This window comes from Ictidomys tridecemlineatus, chromosome 3, assembly GCF_052094955.1.
Source record: "Ictidomys tridecemlineatus isolate mIctTri1 chromosome 3, mIctTri1.hap1, whole genome shotgun sequence".
NCBI lineage: Eukaryota > Metazoa > Chordata > Mammalia > Rodentia > Sciuridae > Ictidomys > Ictidomys tridecemlineatus.
In genome coordinates, this window is record NC_135479.1 from 59779219 (window position 1) to 59793656 (window position 14438).

At 41.8% G+C, this 14438-nt stretch overlaps 1 long non-coding RNA gene across 4 annotated transcripts in view; it reads left to right on the plus strand.

Annotated features, from left to right (window-relative positions):
- The window catches only part of LOC144376181 (uncharacterized), a 50111-nt gene that overhangs the window by 18546 nt on the left and 17127 nt on the right, over positions 1 to 14438 (plus strand). For 2 of the 4 annotated variants that reach the window (XR_013436366.1, XR_013436368.1), the window contains exons 3-4: positions 2425 to 2489; positions 12003 to 12113. This is a non-coding gene — a long non-coding RNA (uncharacterized LOC144376181). The remainder of the gene's footprint in view (positions 1 to 2424; positions 2490 to 12002; positions 12114 to 14438) is intronic. The other 2 variants (XR_013436367.1, XR_013436369.1) reach the window with 1 other exon arrangement.

Here is a 14438-nt window from a genome sequence, read left to right on the forward strand (position 1 = left end):
GCTTTCCATATCGGCTGCACCAATTTGCAGTCCCACCAGCAGTGGCACCATACACCATTCTTAAGTATATTTACTTATGTATGTTTGATCTGTTATTGAATTGTATGAGCTCCTTATATAGTTTTGGTGTTAGCCCCTGTCAGATACATGCTTTGCAGATGTGACTCCCACTGTATCTGTGGCCTTTTATCTTGGTGCTTGTTGGTTTTCCTTGCTGTGCAGAAGCTTGTCAGTGTGATGTCCTATCATTTGGTTATTCTTGCTCTCCTGAATGTGCCTTCAGAGTCATATTTATAAAGTCATTGCTCAGAGCTTTCTCCTAGTTTTTCTCTTAGAATTTAAGAAAAGAATTTTTTGCAGTTGTGTATGGACAGAATGCCTTTATTTTATGTGGTGCTGAGGATCGAGCCCTGCGCCTCAGACATGCTAGGCAAGCTACACCCCTGCCTTCTTAGAGGTTTTATAATTATAGCTTATAGGCTTATATATCTTATGCATTTATTTATTTATTCATTTATTTTTGAATTGATGCTTTATAATTTATATAAAGTTGGAATGGATTGTGACATATTCATAAATTTACGTCAGCTTTCTTCCCTAGTTCTTTCCCTTTGCCTCCTGTCCTCCCTCACCCTCGATTTTCTGATTCTACTCTATCACAGTCTAGTCTATTTTTGTGAGATTTCCCCGTTTTCCTTTTTTCTCTCTATATTCCACTTATGAGAGAAACCATTTGATCCTTGAATTTCTGAGAATGGCTTATTTCACTTGACATGATGTTCTCCAGTTCTATCCCTTTACCAGCGAATGACAAAATTTTATTTTTCCTCATGGATGAGTAGAACTCTATTGTGTTTATACACCACATTTTCTTTATCCTTTCATCTATTGGAAGGCACCTAGGCTGGTTCCATAACTTGCCTGTTGTGTATTGTGCTACTATATGCTTTGTTATGCATATATCACTTTAGTATGTTGATTTTACATCTTTGGTATAAATACCAAGGAGTGGGATGGCTGACTGCAGATCCATTTCTTGTCTTTTTAGGAATCACCATACTGCTTTAGTTTGTAGTCCGATCAACAATTTATGAACCCACGTTTCCTCCCATATCTTCATGAACAATTATCATTTGTGTGAAAATTAGTATGATAATTATCATTCTGAGTGGGGTGAGATGAAATCTCAGTGTGGGTTTGTTTTTGTTTTGTTTTTTTGCACCAGAGATTAAAGCCAAGGGTTCTTAACCACTTAGACACATACTCAGCCTCTTTTTAAAGTTGCTTTTTTTTTGGAGACAGTGTTTTTCCAAGTATCTGAGGTTGTTGTTGAACTTGCAGTCCTCCTGTCAGCCTCCAAAGCCACTGGGATTATAGGTGTGTGCCTATGTGCCTGGTTTCGATTTAGTTTGATTTTCATCTCCCAGATGGCTAAGGATGTTGAACATATTTTTATATGTTAGTTGACCATTTGGTTTTCTTCTTTGAATTTCTTCATCTTTCTCATTTATAGGGCTCGTTAAGGTTTTTTGATTATTAATATGTAATATTTATATACTATTTTCTGATTATTAATTCCTTGTTGGAAGGTTATCTGACATACATTTTCTCTGATTCTGTAGGCTGTCTTTACACTCTTAATTGTTTTCTCTCCTGTACAGAATCTTTTTAGTTTGATGCTTTCACACTTATTAATTCTCACTTTTATTTCATGAATTTTAAGGATCTTTTCAAGAAAGTCAGTACCCCTGCAAGTGTGTTGGAATGTTTCCCGTATTCCTGTAGCAATTTGGTGTTTCTGGCATAATTCCTAGGACATTCATCCACTTTGAGTTAATTTTGTTTGTGCAGAGTGAAATACAGGGATCTAGTTTCATCCTTCTACACGTTACTGTTGAGTTTTCCCTGCACCATTTGTTAAAGAGGCTCTTACTTCTCCAATGTGTGCTTTTGACACCTTTGTCAGAAATAAGATTTATGTGGATTTGTCTCTGTCTTTAATCCATTTTTAATTCGTGTGTGTGTGTGTGTGTGTGTGTGTGTGTGGTGCTGGGAACTGAACCCAGGGCCTCGTGCATGAGAGGGAAGCACTCTACCAACTTAGCTATGTCCCCAGCCCTAGTTCACTTGTATGTACTGTGTAAGATACACAGTATCTTCATTACTTTGCTTCATTACTTTGCATGTAAATATCCTGTTTACCCAACACTGTACATGGATGAGACAGTCCATTCCCTATTGTAAGGTCTTGGTGCCTTTTCAGTAATGCCTGGGTTTGTATCTGAGCTCTCTCCTGTGTTAATATGGTATCCTCTGTTCTCTTCTTTGTGTTAACTTTCATGTGAGTATCTGAGTGGATTTTATCAGAATCCTACAATATACTCTCACTTACTGTGATGCCTCTCCTTTGTCCTTTTTTGTCAGGAGGAGATGACTATTCATGACATTTTGTGGACTTATTGAATTAAAGGATTTTCTTTCTATACCAGGTAAGATTCATTGATAGGTTGAAAGGAATGCCACTGAATCTCTTGTTGTGGTAACCTGGACATTTTAACAATATTTATTCTTCCGTCCATAAGCACACTGTATCTTTCCATCTGTGTATGTGTCCATTTTCTTTCATCAGTGTTTACTAATTTTCACTATACAGATCAATTTGCTTTCTTTGAATAATTTGGCTCAATCTTTCTCTAAGTATTTTGTTCCTTTGGGTGCTATTGTAAATGGAATATAATTATTTTTTCTGGTAGACGATTATTAAGGACAAGGAAATGCATCTGATTTTGTCAGGTGGGTTTTGTCTCCTGAACCTTGACTGAGCTTGTTCATTAGTTCTAACAGTTTTCATTGGAAAAGAGTGTGGCATTCTCTATGAAGAGGAATTGTCCTCTGCCAACAGAGGTGGCCCTTCCATGTTCCTTCCTGGTTTAGATTCCTGTGGTTTCTTTTTGCTCACAGATTCCTCTGTCTGGGGTCTTCAGCACTACATGGAACAGACATTGCTGCAGGGTGGGCAGCATCACCTTGGTCATGATCTTAAGGAAAAGCTTTTTATTTTTCAGCCACTGCATACAACCTTTGATGTGGCAGATTCTGTGTGACCTTTATTGTCCTGTGGTGCATTCCTTTTTACCTAATTTTTGGAGGACGTCCATCATGAAAAAGTGTTGTTTTTTTCAGAATAGTTTTTCTATTCCTATTGAGATAGTATGGTTTTTATCTTTCATTGTGTTTGAATTGGTTTATCAGGTTGAATTATATATGTGTTTTACAGCATTCTTGCCCTCTGGGATGACTCTCACTTGGTCCTAGTGAATGATTTAGAATGTTCTAATGAATTTGCTGGACCAGTATTTTGTTAAGGATGTTTGTGGCTACAGACATGAGATATATTGGTCTGTACCTGTGGTTTTTGATGTGATTTTTATAATATTACAGAAACTTTACAGTCTGGCCTCGTTGAAAGTCATCCAAGTTGTGTTTAGAACGCTGCTTCTCAGACAGGAAAGAGAAAGCTGAGCAGAAATCCCAGCATAATTCCTTTCTGTGAACCTGACCTTGCTGCTCCAGGAGTGGACCCCACACATTGAGCAATCAATGTGGGAGGCTAGGCCTTAGCACTCAATCTGTCTCCTGGTACCATTAGTCCTGCACCAAACCCTATAGGAAAAGCCACAAGTTCTCACTTGCATTCATTGCAGATTTACATCATTGATGTGTCCTCTATCAAATGAGGTCCTCTATGGAGACACCCTGAATACAGCAATGTGTTCATGTAACAGCTTCCTTGACTTCTGTCCTTGTGGGCACAGATAGACCCACCTCAGCAGCCACAGTGTTCCTTGGTACGTGGGGAGCAGATGTGGCCATCCACTCCTCTACATGACTCCAGTTCTGGCCATTTCCAACAGTGCTGGCAGGATAAGTACCTAGCTTTGGACATGCTGGATGAAGGAAGGGACACATGCTAAGAACTTGGAAGGGTGCTGCCAAATGTTTCTGAGGAGTATCTGTGGCCACATCTCCCAGGGGATCTGCCCAGGCCTCCATCTCCTGTATTCTCACCAGGGCTGTTCAGCTCCAGCCTTAAAACCTGCCCATCAGTGGGGACAAACAACCTCTCAGTAATATGTGTGTTGACATTCAGAGGTTGAACATCTTTGAAAGTTACTCAGTGCAGTGATTCCCTTTTGAATTGCAGGGATTTGTTCTTTGTCTCTGTGAGGTTCTGTGTGTCCCTGGGATATTAACCTTTGATTAGTCTAGGGTTTTAAGGAACACTTTGCTAGTTGTGAATTGTCTTTCTAAGTATCTATATTCTTTTTTTTTTTTTCTCCATCAGGAGTTGATATGTGACTTCTGATCCTTAGGTCAGAAGAAAATATTTTCAACTTCAATGTTATGAAAGTATTTTCTAAGAAACTCTTTTTACATATGAATGTAGAACTGCTAGGTGGGTGGCACATGACTACCCAAGTGACTCAGGAGGCTGAGGAAGGAGGATTCAAAGTTGGAGGCCAGTTTTCCTATCTTACATCCTCAGCAACTTAGTGAGACTCCATCTCAAAAAGAAAAAAAAAAACTCGGAATGTGGCGTAGTGTTAAAGTGCCCATGGGTTCAATCTCTAGTACTTAAATAAAGAAAACAAAACAAACAAAACAAAAATAAACAAATAATAGAAAACCTAAAAATCTTCGATCTATATGGGATTTACCATTCATAGAAAATTCAAGTGTAAACAGTCCCTTCTACTTTTATGTGGTCAAACAGAAGGTGGCCTGCAGTGATGTGAAAAACTCAGAGGAGGCAAATCCCAGGGAGAGAATAATGACAATTCCCTGGAGACTAGCAGGAGGGAGAAGGGGAGGGAGTAGGAATGGGTACTAGATACAGGACAATGGGATGCAATTAAAGCTCAAAAGCTGGATTGTTTTAAAACAATATAGTCTTAAATTTTAAAATGTTTGAACAAAAATATTAAAAAAATAGAAAAAAATGAAAGGTGGAGAGGGAAAGGGCATCTCTGGGGTGGGAACAGGTGCAGGGGGCGCTCAGTGGGTGGGGCTGGTTTTGGGGCCACTAGGAGCCACAGGCCTGAAGCTGCTGTTGAAGGTGGTTCTGACCCTGGTGCTCTCTCAGGTGGTGGAGGTGATTATGGAAGTTGAGCTGGGGTTTCTTATCTCTTCCTTTATCCTTACGTGTCCGTACAGACTACTGTATGTATGTTTCTAAGTGCTTTATTATTCTTCTTGGCTTGTTGTTGGTATTACCATAAAGGTTGTCTCTGTGTACTCTTCTGTTCTGTTCAGCACTGGTGTTGAGATTTGTCTGCCTGATGACATGGAGCTGGATGTTGTTGTTTCTTCCTTTGGGATGTATTCCCTGTTACAAAGCAAATTTATCTTTTCTCAAGCCATTGAACTTAAGAGGTATGTGTGTGTGTGTGTGTGTGTTTCCAAATAAAACTGCTTTAAGTTTTAAAAGGTTTAGGTTTAGGCCAGGCTCAGCAACGGAGCAAGCCCCTGTTCTCAATGAAAAAGAAAAAGACTATGGATGTTTCTCAGTGGTAAAGTGCCCCTGAGTTCCAGCCCAGTAACAAAGAAATAAGAATAAAAACATAAAAAAATTTTTAGATCTGTATGGCATTTGCCCTTCTGAGGAAACATAATTAGTCTCTCAAAACTTTATGCAGCCCAGAAGAAATCAGACTGCACTGGTTTCAAAAATACAGACTCAGCATATTGCATATTAGAAGCTAAGGGGTTGCTGGGGACTAGCGGGAGGGTGGGGATGCAGTGGTCATGGTTACTGAATTCCGGAAAATGTTCTGGAACTCAATAGTGGTGACTAGTGCACAGTTTAGAGAAGGCACTTGATGCCAAGTAACTGAGTCTTTTAACAATGAAAACAAATCTTTAATTTTAAATAATAAAATAATAAACAAATACAATAAAAACAAATAAACAAATGGCCTGGGAGAAGACCAGAGGCTCTGAGTTCCCCTCTGGATGCAGTGCTGACTCAAGGGCCAGCAGGAGACATTGGTCTTGATTGTCCAAGGCAAGTGCGTCCAGCTCCAGTTCTCTATCAGATGGTGGAGGTGGTGGACCTCGAACGGGAGCTTCCACAAGCACCAGAGCGGCTAGAGGAGTAAAGGTCCACAGACTATCCATGTTAGGTCCAGGGACAGAATATTCCCTACTGCCTTTCATACAATTTCACACACAAACCCAACATCAGGCAGTGTTCCCAGAATGCACACAGACAATGACAGCTCTGTCTCTCATTGTTCCTGCCCCGCCCCAGTTCCTGTGCAGTATGCTCTGCTTGTCCATCCTTGTCCCATTCTGACATACTCAGAACCCCACCTCAGTCCTCCTCACCTTCGGCCTGTTCCTCCATGGGCTCCAGGTTTTCTGTCAAGGCTGGGACCTGGTGTCCTTGGTCCTCCACCTCGGGGCCTGTGACAGTGACCTGGCTGTGGACATTACCAAGTGGGTAGTGAGACAAATGCAAGTGAGGAGACCACCCAAGAGGGATGGGGGCAGCAGTATGAGAGGCCTGGCCTTTCCTACCATGAGGTCAGTGATCTTGGCACCCCACAGTTCAGAGGAGAGGGCTGAAGCTCAGAGAGGCCCAGGGCCAGTTCGAGGACTCACAGCTATATGTGACCCTGTCACCCTGGGCAGGGCTTACCTTCCCAACATTTGGTACACCTCTTGTTGTATGGAGGAACTCGAGATGGTTGAGGCCGAAGAGGATGATTCAATGAAGAAGATGGGCTCCAGGGTGTCCTCCAGGTCCCCCGGGGAGTATGCCTGGAACACATATCCAATGCTGGTATCATTTCCTCTGTAGCCACCTTCTTGGTTGGGACATTGAGGAAACAGAGTCAGTGCCAAAGTGACCCACCAGAAGTGTCTGGGGATGGAGTCCAGTGCAATAGCCAAAGCTCATAGGGGCTTGTCCCACAGAGGGACAGGAGACTCCAGCAGAGTAATGGCTGGCAGAGTTCTCAGTGGAATTGCTGAGGGGATAGTTAGAAACACAGCAGCTTCAGGCCAGTGTGTTAGCTGAGCAGAGGTGGCAGCTGTGTGCATTGGGAGCTTATCCCCTGAGTCCCACCAGCACATCACCCTCTGGAGATGGGAAAACAGGCTCATCCCACACAAGAGGGTCCCTGTGTAAGGACAGTCAAGACATCATTCTCTGTGGTGCTGTTGAAATGGCCCCAGGAGGGAATGAGGTCCATATTGCACAGCCCTGAATGACTGTGGAACTGAGTCCCCTGGAAAGTAATCAGGCCCCAAGTCCCTAGCTCATGCTTTCACAGTCTGGGATGTGTTCCTTCAGTCAGCAAGTACCAGAGAAATGGATGAACTAGCACAAGCCTTGTGATGTTTCAGCTAAATGCAGCCCTAGTAATCCTGATGCTGTGTAAGACTTGGAGAGTGTGTGGAAGGACCATCAGGCCATTGCTACCTGGGAAACTAAGCTAATAGTCATTTGGATGGCAGATACAAATCATCAGAGAATTAAAATCACACCCATGTTGCTGTTCTGATGTTTTCACAAATATGGGAAAAGTGACCTTGGATGAGTCCAAGAATGAGGCAGGCAGAGAGGGTGGGGAGAATGGGTGAGGATTTGTTGCTCAGATTCCTCACGGTGGGGACTCTGCCCCTCCACCTGCCAATCCTACCAGGAAGGTGGTCCTGGTGATATCTGTGCTCTTATTCACTTTTATTCTGCTCTGTCCCCTGCCAGTAGAGTCCCCTCTGTTCCGCACTCACCCTGAGGCCCAGCTCCTGCCTACTGGTGCTTGGCTCTGGATATTTTTCACTGGACGTGGAGTTGGAGGTGAAGCTGTAGCTCCAACGTTTGTGGAGGATCAACTGTGGAAAGAATGGAAGACAGTGCCTGGTAGCTGGCCTGGAGCCCCAGCCCCTGCTCGCCTCCATTCATGGTGTTACTGCCCCTTGTGACCTTCTGCTCCCCCAACCTCAGACAGACCCTGTGTCTCAGGCTTCTACCCGGTAGGACAGGAAATGACACTGGGTGCCCAGGATGTACCCTGGACACTTTCATTCCCCACCTTTAGTCTTTTCCTGGGTGTGACCATGATGTGACATGAGGCTCACAAAGTCACACCTCCTGCTTCCACCTCAGGTCCCTATTCTCCCCTACTGAGGAGCAAGGTGGTGGGGCTCTGCAGGGCTACTCACAGTGATAGTCTCTCCCGGATGTACTTCTCCAGGGCTATCAGGTGTTGACCTAAAGCTCCTCCTCGCACTTGCAGGACTTCCATTTGGAGTACTACCACCAGCAAGGCACTGGCAGCAGGATCTAAAACAGCATCGCAGTTGTTGCCAAAGGTTTTGTCTTCGGGGTGTCCAGAGGATGGGCTCTGGGGAAGGGGCCGTGCAGCCATAGGGGGAGCTCTGACGGCGGTTCCTCCTAAAGGGTCGGCCTCCACAGGGGAAACAGGAAAACATGTTTTGGCTTTCAAAGTATTTCACCAAATGAGCTGGGAGGAGGCTGTTGCTAGAATGTGGGTGCCTGGTTACTGGGTTCCAAATTCTGTTTGGATCTCCAAGGAAGGGAAGCCATGTCTTGGGGTCCCTGGCCTAACCGGTCCTCCAGATAAGCCCATGTTTGTCCTTCTGTTGGCTCTCCTCTAGCCCCATGACACTTTTATATGTGTACACAGCCAACCCCAACACTGGCCCCATATCCCTTGATAGGCCTGAGTGCAACCAGGGTCCCAGATCTGGGGAGACACCGCTAGGTTTCAACCCAGCTCCTCCTCCTGTCCTCTCATGGGACCTTGGACAAGTCATCGTGTCTCTAAGGCTTTCCCAGTGTCTCCCTGCACAGTGTCATCATCCTAGAATCTACTTCCTAGCAATGTCACCAGGCATGTGTATAATGACACAAACCATGTTGTCACATGTGTGTAATGTAAAAAAGTAGAGTTAAAATATGGAAACAGGTGAATTGTCACATAGAGTAGAGCTAAGAACAGGCCTGGTCTCCTCCCTCATGACTTTGAAAATGCCATTTTCCTTCCTGGCCTTCTTTCTCCATCTGCATCTTGAGGGGGTTGAAATGCAATTGGTAGGGATATCCTCACCTCCCAGAGCCACCCACCTTGTTCTCTTTGGGATGACTGAGAGTAAGCACAGTCACATTTAGTAAATGAATGAGCACCTTCCTACTCAAGTTTCATCAAAATAATAATAATGATAATATCCCTTCAAAAGATCACTGAGAAGAAATCCACACCAGGTAGGTACAGAACATACAAAACCCCCCACGTGGCACTTGGCGCAGACAGAAGGCGCGGCACAAAATGCAGAATCTTTGCTTGCGGGTCACCAGACCAAGCTCTGGACACAGCATAAGGTCACTCCAGCACCCCCCACCTCACGAAACACCCTATGCCAGAAACACATGGAATCCATCTTGGAAAACCTTAGTCATCATCTATTAGTGGGTGTGGCTACCAATGGGGTTCTGTGGCTGATCAGATAACTGGTTTCCAACTCCCCCACCCCCCAGCTGTGATATCTCAAAATTTTTCTCCAAAAAACTCAAAATTAATTTTGGCAGGAGCTTAGAGAAAGGGCTAGCAAATTTGTTGATGGTTGGGGTATGGTGAAAAGTTTTATAAAGATCAGTCTCTTGTGCAAAGATTCCTGGGAAACATACTGTAACTGTTCTGACCCAGGGATGCCTGGGTAAATCAAACTGCTCTGTGTGGTGTCTTATTTTTTTTCTTTTTTCTAGAAATGATTTCTTAAGACTGGTTTCTATATTCATGTTGTTAATTTTGGGAGGAAATGTTTTGATTACAATGACTGTCTCCTAGTGCCACACAGATGGGGAAATCCCAGCCTCTCATAATCCCTAAGCAGTCTTCATCCTATATATCTCTGCCTCAATAAAGTAAGTTCCTTGCACCGCAAGACACTAAAACATGCTAGTTGAATCTCATTGAGCAGAAGTCAGAGAATGAACATACAAACTCTATTTTTCTGCTGTCTTCTGATGAACACACGTGAAGAAAGTCAGAACTGATGCTGGAGCCATCTTCTGGGGTCATGGAGATTGAACTGAAGGAGACATTCCTGTGTGGTGCAGCTTATCAGGAAGAGGGAGAGATGAGTGAATGCCCTTCTCCACAGAGTTGGGAATGGGACAAAAGGCAGACAGTTTTAGGGTATCTAGAAGAGGAAGTGGTTTATGTGGAAAAGCAGAAATGAAACAACCCTGTGCCTCCACAGCTGAGAGGTATCAGAGAAACCTATGAAAAAGAAATTTCCTCAAAAAAGTCATGTTCCAAGTTTGGTTTGGTTCCAAGAGAAAGACTTCAAATACTAATTAAAGCATGAAGAGATCATTGGTAATTTTAGGAACTCAGAAGACCTCCTTATCCTGGAGGATCTGTTCCAAGATCCCCAGTGGATGCCTGAAACTATAGATAGTACTGACCCCTATCTATCAGCAGTGCAGTTCCCCCTAGTTTATATCTCATGCCCAAATGGTTGTCAAGGTAATAATAGGTGGGTAGCCTATAGAGCATGAATAAAGGTATGATTCACTTCATGGTCAGGACAGAGTGATATTGCATGATTTCATCATTCATTCAGAATGGTGAGCAATTTAAAATGCATACAATATTTATTTCTACAAAATGAATTACATAGGTAATTCATGGGTAAGTGAAAGGATAGAAAGTGAAATCACTTTTTATTTGTTCTTCTCAGATATACATGACAGTAGATAATATTTTACTATGTTATTCACTCATGGAAAAATGAAATCTTTGATAAGAGGGAACTGGTGCATTTTACATTTTTCCTTGCTATGAGCAAAAGACATGACATGAAAAATTAGAGGAAGAATTTTTTTTTCTTTGGGGTATGTGTCACAGTTTCAGAGGTCTCAGTCCATAGATCGCTCACTCCATTTCTCTGGGGGTTAAGGTGAGGCATAACATCAAGTTGGAAGAGTGCTATTAAGAAAAGTGTCTCAGGACATGATCAGGAAGCATAGAATAAGCTCAGCTCACAAAATGTATACCAAAGGCATTTCCACTCCCAGGCACAGTCTACCTGCCTACATTCTCCACTCTGTTAATCACCATGATGGAATTAATGCACTGATTGGTTTAAGGCTGTCCTAACCAAATGATTTCACCTGAAAACTTTCTTGTGTTATCTTACACATGAGCTTTTGGGGGACACCTAAAATCTAAACCATAAGATGTTGAAACATTTAAATATACCATGAGATCCAAATTAACTTTGCCTCATGAAAAATAAGCTGGGAACATGAAATAACAAAATTCAAATACACACATTTTGGTGTCAAATTGTAGATGTCCTATGATAACTCTTCAAGCTGTAACAGCTGGTGAATACAAGAGCATGCAGTGTGAATTGCTAGGTATAGCCCTGCTAGGGGACTAGTGACATTTACTTCCAGGGTATAATTTCTATTACCAATTATTATTTCTGATAATGCAGAACTTTTTTTTACCTGGTATACTACTTGAGGGATTCTGCCACAGAACATTTTCTGACAGGGACTGAGGAAGGATCAATTATGATGAGGTTTGTAATGAATTTAACTTACCCGCTTCCAAATTACATCTATTTCATCATAAGAATACATGTGTTTCAAGTATAAGGATCATGAATACTTTCAAACAGGAGAAGGTTAAATGATCAAAAATGATAACCAGGAGTCTCCTAAGATGAAACCTGGGAAATGGGTCATAATGAAAACAGAGTGTAAAAATTAAGGTTCAATACTGTTTAGAATAGGAGAACATTAGTAAACCCTAAAGATTTAGCAACACTAAATCTGTTTTTCTTTTATTTTTGTCAGTAAGGGATCAGAGTTCCCAAGTCCAGTGGATCAGTAAGAAGCAGCTGTACCTGACACTGAAAGTAGAGGAGTCCAATGCCAGTTTCCTTTCATTCTTTTTCAGAGCTGCAGCAGTGAGACACCTTCAGTCCTCAGATATTCAAGACTTGTAGCTTCTTGATAGTGCACCAAAGATGCCAGTCTGGGAGGGGACTGAAGCCATCCAGCTCCTGGGGTAAGTTACCAGTGGAAATCTCATGAGTTGTCCAGAACACAAGTGGCAGGTCAGGCCAAAACAGGGGCTTCCAGAAAAAGGTAACCTTGAAATACTAAGGTGCAGTTGAGAAGGGCCCAGCATTCCCCTTGGCCTTCTCCTTGCCTCAGCAGGGAATGAGCTTCCTGAGCTCAGATTCATCATGAGGGCTTGGCCAGGTCTTGGATCTGTGATGGCAGAGAGCTGATGGAGGGTTATTCCAACTTGAGTATTCTAAGAGAAAGAATCACAAACCCTCTTCCTTTTTCTCATTGATTTATGCTTGTTCATACACTCAGGTTCCTTGCCTGAGGCAGAATGTCCCCAGATGCCTCAGGTGAACCCAGAACAAGTCCCCTTACTCTCAAAGGCCCTGCAGCATCTGGCTGCAGGTTCCAGTGCTTTTGTGATAAATTTGTCAACCCTATACAAGTAAGCGTTCAATTCTCTCTCCAACTCATCACCAAAAATTGGGTCTCTCAAGATGAAACCTGGGAAATGGGTCAAAATGTAAGCAGAGGTTAAAAATTAAGATTCAAAACTGTCTTGAATAGGAGGAATATTAGTAAACCCTAAGCATTTAGCAACACTAAATCTGTTTTTTTCCTTTTGTTTTGGTGGTGCTTAGGATGGAACCCAGGGCCAAAAACATGATAGCTAAGCACTCCACCACCTTGCCATATCATTGGCTCTGTGATTTTGTTCTTAAAGCCTCACATGCACTTCTTAGACATAGTGTGTCTGAAATCTGATTTCCATTTCAAACCTAATTCTATTTGTTTGTGTGCAGATAGATATATGTATGAATAGAAATAGACTTTAGACATTAATATATGATAAAGAGAAAAGAAAACATGCATGCAAACAAATACTTAATGGTTAAGTATCAGAGTTACATTTGCAACTTTAGAAGAGTGAGTTACATAGATATATATGAATAAATTTCTTACTGTATTTCACAATAAAAACATTAAAACATGTTAAACATTTACATTAACAAATCCAAAACTGGTAAATACATGCTTGTTGTCTTAAAGTAGGATTTGCAGTACACTAGACTATCCATGAAGAGAAATCAAAGGAACTTCTCTATTCAGAATATACAGCCTAGATTAGATATTAAATATTATTTGTGTTCTATTAACAACAACAAAAAGAAAAAATAAAGGCTTTAAGCAAATTAATATGCTCTGGCACATTCCCCTCATAGATAAGTTACTAAGGCATTATGGAAAATAGTATGGTATTTCCTCAGATTCTTTAATGCAGAACTGTCATATGATTGATCTAGGAACCCTATATTTCTGCAGCCTTATTCACAATAGCCAGTGTATAGAAACAACTTAAGTACCTGATGATCTGTTGAAGGATGAATAAAGAATACATGTTGGGGGATGAATATGAGAATGAGAATATTATTTAGTCTTTTCATTTTGGGTACTAGATGTTTTTTAGTAACCATTCTTTAACTTGTACACAACTAGGGACATTTTGGCCCACTCTCTTTTTCTTTTTTCTTCTTTTGTCTTTTTTGGAACTGGGGGTTGAACCCAGGGCTTTGTGAATGCAAGGCAGATGCTTTGCCACTGAGCTACACATCCCAGCCCCCCACTCTCTTTTCTGCTTATGATTGTAGTCATGAGACTTGTTTATGGGTTTGAATCATAGCAACAGCCACTTAAACCCAGGGGTGCTTAAATACTGAGCACATCCCCACTTCTTGTTTTATAGTTTATTTACAGACAGGCAGGGTCTTCCTATATTGCTTATTGCCTTGGCCTCCTGAGCCACTGAGATTATACGTTTCTGCAACTGCACTTGGTTATTTATTCAGTCTTTTAAAAAAAAAATATCTTTAGCTGTAGATGGACACAATGCCTTTAATTTTTAAGTTTATTTTTATGTGGTGCTGATGATTGTGTTAAGGTGAGATTGCAATAATCACTGAGTCAATCTTAAAAACTTTATTCACCAGTTTGGTTGTCCAGATCCACCAGCTGGTGGGCCAAAAGGTAGTCTGCAAGTCTACACCCTTTGACCCCCTCCTAGGGTTGAGTATACCTTTTATAGTCCAAAACCATATTAAAGCATAAGTGGCTGTTGCTATGATTCAAAACCATAAAGAAATCTCATGACTAAAATCATAAGCAGAAAAGAGATGGGCCAAAACTTCCCTAGTTGTGTACAAGTTAAAGAATGGTTACTAAAAAACATCTAGACAATCAATCTCTGACAGGGAACATTGTCCAAGAAAAATTGGAACCAAAGAAAGAACACTTTTACATTGCATAAGAATTGCCATTTTAT